The following is a 7,175-nucleotide window of genomic DNA, read 5'->3' as shown; positions in this document are numbered from 1 at the left end:
AAAAAAAAAAAAAAAAAAAAAAAAAAAAAAAAAAAAAAAAGCTTATTTTGGCATCAATCGGAATTTGTCGTATTTGTCCAGTACTGCACATCACGTCAGCAATACATTATGAGAAGAGATGTTTTGTACTCTGACCAGGACAGCAGACTCAGCCTCAGTATAATAGCGCAAAAACAAGACCAAGATTTAATTCATGCCTCATAAAATCAGAAGTATTAATTGATTCCGCCTTTAAACTTGTCTATCTCTATCTCTAGGACAGGAATATTGAAACTTGGAGGGAAGGTATGGCGAACTATGGGGCGGAAATATGGCCGATGTCCACGTTGAAGAAATTATAACCCAGTGCCCTAGCTGCACAATGAAACTTAAATAGGATGTTTGGTTTGACATATGATCGCTAATACAGGCCACATTGAACCAACGTGTGACAGTTGGCTATACGATGCCCAGAGCGGCAAATAGTTCTGACTGCCAACACAGGCCTAGTGTGTGGTTCTGCCATGTTGTAGTTTCGACCTCCAGTCACTGCAGTTCTAAAGAGCAGCTCTTCAGACTGTCTGAAGTAGTTAATTTCCTGAACAAAGTAATCTGATCAGCTACATTTTGTTAAGAATCTGTGAGGAAGATCAGAAGACCGTTTAACGTATGTGAGAGGGCCACTTCTTGTCTCCAACAGCACTGCTATTTATGTCTGTGACTCTCTTTGCATTGACTTGAAAGAGAAACATAGCTGGGGCCAAAGTTCCTTTATACAGGCTTTTATTCTGAAATTGACATTAAGCCTAATTTTAAATGGCCACAATAGTCCAAAGTGTAACATTGGTTGGGTCAAACCAATTATATAATGTCCAGAAAAATTCTGCTCTGTCTTTAATTACAGTGTGCTGTTCGTCCCCTTTCTATCAGTGACTCAGAGTCACATTGTTATGTAGCTCTTAACTCCCAACTCAGCCCTCCTCTATGATAGCTGGATGTTCCTACATGTTGTAGTCCCGGCCTTGCTCTATGCCCACTGTATTGTAGTGTTCCGCCCTATCCAGAACCATAGAGACTTCACAGTCCAAACTAACAGCCCCTCCTTTCTATGTGTTCAGACGCTATAGCGAGTAGGTCTCTGCCAGCTGTTGTGTGTGTGATCAGTTTTGCTTAACTCTATGTGATACCCGATCAGCTTCACCGAGTCAAGCCAGGGTCACAGTGTGTGCAGTAAAACGTCTCGTTCGTTGTCGTTTAAGCTTGATTTTCACCACGGAGTCGTTGTGATATGAGTTAGACGTAGTGCCCAAGCAATATTAAACAGTATTAAACCATCTTGAACCACACCACCAATAGCAGACATACAAGTGATTCAAAAGGTGATTACAAAACTGAACTACTAGCAGAGATGGAAGACGAAGCTAGTGAACTTGATAAGCAGAAAGATTCTGACCCGGAAAAGACCAACAGTGATTGTGGATCAAAATTAACAAAGTCGAACAAGAAGTTCAGTCTGGTTTGTGGAAAGAGTATGGTCCTGGTGAGTCTTATACTGCAGTCCAAGAGATGGAAAAAGGGGTGTAAAGCTGCTTCTGACACAGAAGCCCTAACTGTAGACCTAAGTGCATGTGAAGTTGTTGGGAAGCAATAAGATGTTCTGTTACGTCCAAGTTGTAGAGGGTGTATATGACCCTTTGTTTGTGAGATGCTTGTTGCCCTTTGGGTGTATCTCTGCAGCAGCCATCCTAGAACCCACCGAGGAGGAGGAGGAGGTGGAAGAGGTGGAGGAGGAGGAGGCTCGCCTCAAACCCAGCTTCACTATAGAAGGAGCCATGCTTGCCAGAGCTTGACCAGCCGAGCAGCCAGAGATGGGTATGAAGTTCCTGTCCAGAGGACAGAATCGTTTTTAAAGGGTGGGGGTGGGGGCAGCAGGTTAAAGGTCAGAGAGAGACACGCTCAGCTCCAGGAACCCTGTCAGAGTAACGCTCTTACGTTATACAGTTGGTGTTAAGAACAAAACGATAGGTAAAAACCTCAACTAGATTCAGTCTTCAGTATAGCAGTGCTGTTTAAACATCACACTCAGGATAATGCTAGGAGATACATGGATCAGAAGATGTCTTAGGCAAACTCTGAGGGGTTTCTCTGAGTTCTGCAGTAGATGTTTCATTTATACTCCTATGTCAACAGACAGAATGAATACTACACTCCCTGTTCTCCCTCTGTAATTTGTTAAGACATATGTAAAGGGGTTTGAAATCTTATGTTAAAGTCAAAATATCATGGGTTTCAGTTTGATTGATCATCAACTCGTTTTCTGTGATCAAGACTGCGGATAAGAATAAGCTTACCCTCAGCATCGGTTATGATTTGTCGTATCCGTTAAATACTACACGTGTCGACAGCAGCACATATTGTGGAAGGGGAGATGTTCCATATTCTGACCAGGACATTAGACTTAGTCTCAGTAGAACAGAGTAAAGACAGGATCAGGGTCCAATTGCATGCCTCGTCTAATCAGAAGCTCAAATTGATTCTACCCTCAGACCTGCCCCCTCCCCCCTCTGAAGGCCGAAAATCTGTCTTGCTCCGGCCATCAACCTCTGGTGGAGGACATCAAAGTATCTCCAGAACAGGAGGAGTAAAGTCCGGAGAGACGGCATGGTGAGCGACAGAGCAGAAGTAAGGTTGATGTTATTTCTTTAATTTAGGTGTTCAGGACTGCTGGAAACTGGAATGGATCTCCTCTGTTCTTTGGTCATTAAAAGTCAATATAACAGCTTTCCATTGAGATTATAGGTTGTATAGTGGATAGGTTTCTTACAGTTACCAATTTACATATTTGTATAATAAACCTTCATTTTGCCTGCACTAATGAGGCCTGGATCCAGTGTGTTAACGGCCCACAGGAACTTAAGTTGTACGTTTGGTTTGACAAACAATCGCCACCACTGGCCACATCAATCCAACGTGTAGCAGTCCAGCTATATGATGCCCAAAATAGTAGGTAGTTCTGGATGCCAGCTCAGTCCTAGTGTGTGGAGTCTGAGGGTTTCGCCATACTGCGGTTCCGACCCTCTGACATTGCAGCCCTGAACAGCAGCTTAACTACCATGTGTATGAGGCACACAGGGAGAGATTGAAGCCAGCTTGATTGAAACAGTCAGTTTTGAGCAGGGCAATCTGATCAGCTATTTTCTGTTCAAAATTATTAAGGGTGATCAGAAAACCGTTTGAAGCATATGAGAGGGCAATTACTTATCTCTGACAGTACTACTATTTGTGTCGGTAGCTCCCTTTGCACCAACCTGAGAGGAAGAAACATAACAGAATAACAGAGGCCAGAGGGATTCTTTATACAGGTTTCTATTTTAAAACTCACAGCAAGCTCAGTCACTTTAGAACTCTAATCTTTACAAAAGAATCCCAGGCGAATTCACAAATCATGTTTGTGAATCATGTGTTTCACAAACATGTGATTCTTTTGTTTGTGAAATGTTTGTTGCCCTTCAGGTGTATCTCTGCGACAGCCATCCTGGAATCCACAGAGGAGGAGGAGGAGGAGGAGGAGGAGGAGTACCCCCAAGTCAAGCCCCTCTACGGAAAGAAGGTGTTGTTTGCAGGAGCTAAACTGACTAGGTAGCCGATCGAGAAGGTGGAGGCAGCAGTGGACCAGCAGACTGCTGGCTGATGTTTAAAAGCACACTGAAGGCAGATACACCAAAGGTTTGAAACACTGAAGAGAACAGGCCGTTGGGAAGGTTGCCTATTTTGTCCTGTGGGTGAGCTTCGCTGTGCTGAAAGAAGCCTAGTGAATTATCTTTGTTTGTGTTACGGCCAACTTTACTGGGTTTTCCTGCCACAATTCACCTCTCAGTGTAACAGAGGTGGGATTGTTTACACCTGGGAGTAAGGGAGGATGACAGACCAAATGAAAGGAGTTGGAACGTGGAAGAACTCACGGGACAAGGAAGAGTCTTCTTTCTAAGATAGAAGAAGGACAAAGCGGGGGAACAGCAGAGCCAGATCAGGAGGCTCTGCCATCATGGAGCGGCGTCTTCGTACATTTTCCAGACCTCTCCACATGGGTGAAGGAGAACAACCCAAAGACTGAAGAGGAAGCAGCAGACCTGGGTGAATGTAATCTTCAAGTGGATGCTTTGAGCGCTGCTAGCTCAGGAAGGAGCTGGTGAAGAAGAAACACGTTCTTTTATTTAGGTRAGAAGCAGTTGGATCAAGAAAARTAAATAAATAAATACTCCCCAGTAGAAAAGGAGGGACTTGCAATAAAGTGGGCTTTGTCCTCTTTAAAATATTGTTTCCTAGGAAGGGWGTTWACTCTGTAGGCTGATCACAAACCTCTGAGGTGGATGTAATTCAAGCAGCATCAGAATGACCTTGTGTTGGTGCCCCGCCTCACAGCCATACCAGCTCACCATACAGCATTGTCCAGGTGAGAAAAGTCTTATTGCTAACTACATTTCTCATTTGCTTGAGTCTTGCAGGCCAAAGAGGGGGAGGAGGTGGGTAGATCTTAAGAAACGATAAGACGGTCTGTGATATTTGAGYTCTAGAAGGTGTATGTGATTTTCATTTTATTTGTGAAATGTTTATTAACTTTTTAGATGTCCTTGCAGCAGCCATCTTRGAATCCTCCAAGCGGGAGGCCCGCCTCAAATCAGCTACTCATCAGAGAGRGTAACGTTTGCTGGAGCATGACCACYTGGGCAGCCAACCGARAGGGYAGGGACAACAGTACACAAGGAGACTGTTGGTTGACGCTTGGAAGGGCGCTGAGAGTCTGGGACWTTAAAAACTTGAAACACTGAAGCTGAGAGATTGAGGCTGARGGACTGTTGGGAAAGCTGCCATTTTATCTTTTGGGTGAGTTTTGTGCTGAGGGAGGCTTAATAAATCACATTTGTTGATGGTACAGCCAACTTTGCCGAGTTTTCCTTCCACACCACACCTCTTTAAAGTAACAGGAATGCAGCTGTCCTCTGTGGAGAGTGTGATCTAGGAGTCTATTAAAGTGTTGTGGCCTGGGAAATAATGATTATCGTAGAAGAGGAATAACGTATATAGAAGAAAGAATTGGAATAAATTAAAATGGTGAGAAATAAACTTCTAACAAGAGAATCACAGTTTGCCATAGTATAAGAGACTGCAAGGGAGAMGAGCAAGTCAGGTGCAGCAAAAGCAGTCCTCGCATTTCTATCTATACTAGCTCAACATGCAYCCATCATTGCAAAGATCAGACCGATTTGTCTACCAAAGTTCCATGGCTGTAGAAGAAACTTCCACTGGTGGAGAAAAGTCTTGGAAGGGTTGAGTTTTTCTCCCGGGTTCAGTTCAGAATATGGTACCCCTAAATTTAATGTTAGTGCGCAAATGTGAATGCAACCTAGATGTTATTGCAAGTTATCACTGTTGCAATGTAGTAGAAAYATAGGCACTAAGACTCCCATTCTTCTGTTACAGCCTCAGAATAGTTATTYAGTCTTCAAAGCATTTCTCACAGGCTACATTTTCAGTCATTCTCTCTCCATGTTTTAAAAGCTGGGGTCTGTGGCATCTTTCATARAGTCAAAATGAGACGGGCATAGGTAACAACTCCAGTGTTTAGTACTCTGACAGCTGCTTTATGAACACCTGGGACCACATCCCGGCCCCCTAACAGGCACAATCTTGGTGAAATAGGTRGTYYACTCTTTAACCATCCCTCCATGTGTTTTATAACACTATTCCATATTGGAGAGATCAGCGGACATTCCCATAAAGCATGCAGCAATGTACCTCTTGCTCTTTGGCATTTCCAGCAAAAGTCATCTTTGCTAATACCCATCTTATGTAGTSTTAATGGTGTAAGATAAAACCTGTTCAAAATTACATATTGAGKAAATTTCCCTTTGGCCTCTCTTACATAATACCCGTTTTTARAAACAATAGAGTCCCATGTTTTAATTTTCAAAAGTGCAGCCCAGATCTCCTTCCCATACTATTTTAAAACTTTTACTTTTATTGTATTAACCCATGAACACATGTTGTACCATTTTGATGCTTTACTAGTTAAAGGTGGAAGGTGAAAGGTGGAGGAAAACAAAAAATAAATAAATAAATGAATAAATGTTCCCCAAGTGAAATTTTGTCCTGTCCTTCAAACAGTCTCTAATTAGTAAGTATTTCCAAAAGTGACTTTGTCCCTCTAACTTAAACTTTTCTTTCAGATCATTATATGACATAAATGTGTCTTATACAAATAAATCATCAATTATCCGTACACCTTCCTTTAACCAATGTGATCAATAAATTGCTTGCCGATATTGATATTAGCATTATGCCACAGGGACGCATACCTCTGGACATATGGAGAGAGCACAAGTTTTTTGTGGACCGTTTGCCACACCATTTTGAGAATTWTAATATGGAGTTATCTATTTTATTCTGTTTATTATCTATCTTTTGAGTCAATACCTCGATAGGGGTCTAAATCTGATTTAGTTTCTGGCCAATGTCCGCACATCTTGGGCATTTCAAATGAAATGCTATAATGTTCTATGTTAGGTAAGGTCAGCCCCCCTTCTTTTTGGGTTGACATAGTTTGCCAATATTGATTCAGAGTTTTACCACCATCACACAGAAAATGTTTAATCATATTATTATATTTTCGAAGAATTTGAGCTGGGATACAGATTGGTATCATTCCAGTATAATAATTTATCGAGGGACCTATAACCACCTTTATTGTGTTTATCTTACCCCCTAATGTTAGATGTAATTTGGTCCRGTTGTCCAAGTTAGATTAATTCTGGTAAGCAGTTTTTCTATATTTTCTATCATGATTTCATTAACATCTGGATTAAGTGTTATTTCTAGATATTTCATGCCTTTTTGTAACCACTTGAAATTGAAAGTGGATAATAAGTTTGCAGAGCAGGCTTTTGACACAGGCACTGCCTCTGATTTATGCCAATAACCTGATAAAAAAAAAAAAAAAAAAAAAAAAAAAAAAAAAAACCAAAATATCATCGGCATACCTAAATAATTTGTGTTCCCTCCCCCTCTTCGTTTACCCCAACGATTTTAGCATCTTCCCTGATTTTAATAGCCAATGGCTCTAGGAGAATGGTGAACAGAAGTGGACTCAGATTGCAGCCCTGACGCGTAGATCCGGAGATATGGAAATAATTGGAAAA

General features: G+C 41.7%; 1 long non-coding RNA gene across 2 annotated transcripts; it reads left to right on the top strand.

Moving 5' to 3' along the window:
• Window positions 1–32: 32 nt before the first annotated feature.
• LOC108166037 (uncharacterized) lies at window positions 33–6,937 on the top strand. Of its 2 annotated transcripts, XR_001776342.1 has the most exons (4): window positions 33–1,851; window positions 2,526–2,643; window positions 3,493–4,432; window positions 4,605–6,936. It is a non-coding gene; the product is annotated as an uncharacterized LOC108166037 (long non-coding RNA). The 2 variants fall into 2 exon arrangements; XR_001776341.1 differs by having other exon boundaries at window positions 2,526–4,432; window positions 4,605–6,937.
• The last annotated feature ends 238 nt before the right edge of the window (window positions 6,938–7,175 follow it).

This window comes from Poecilia reticulata, unplaced genomic scaffold (assembly GCF_000633615.1).
Source record: "Poecilia reticulata strain Guanapo unplaced genomic scaffold, Guppy_female_1.0+MT scaffold_397, whole genome shotgun sequence".
Taxonomy (NCBI): Eukaryota; Metazoa; Chordata; class Actinopteri; order Cyprinodontiformes; family Poeciliidae; genus Poecilia; species Poecilia reticulata.
This window is presented reverse-complemented; position numbering and strand designations above follow the sequence as displayed.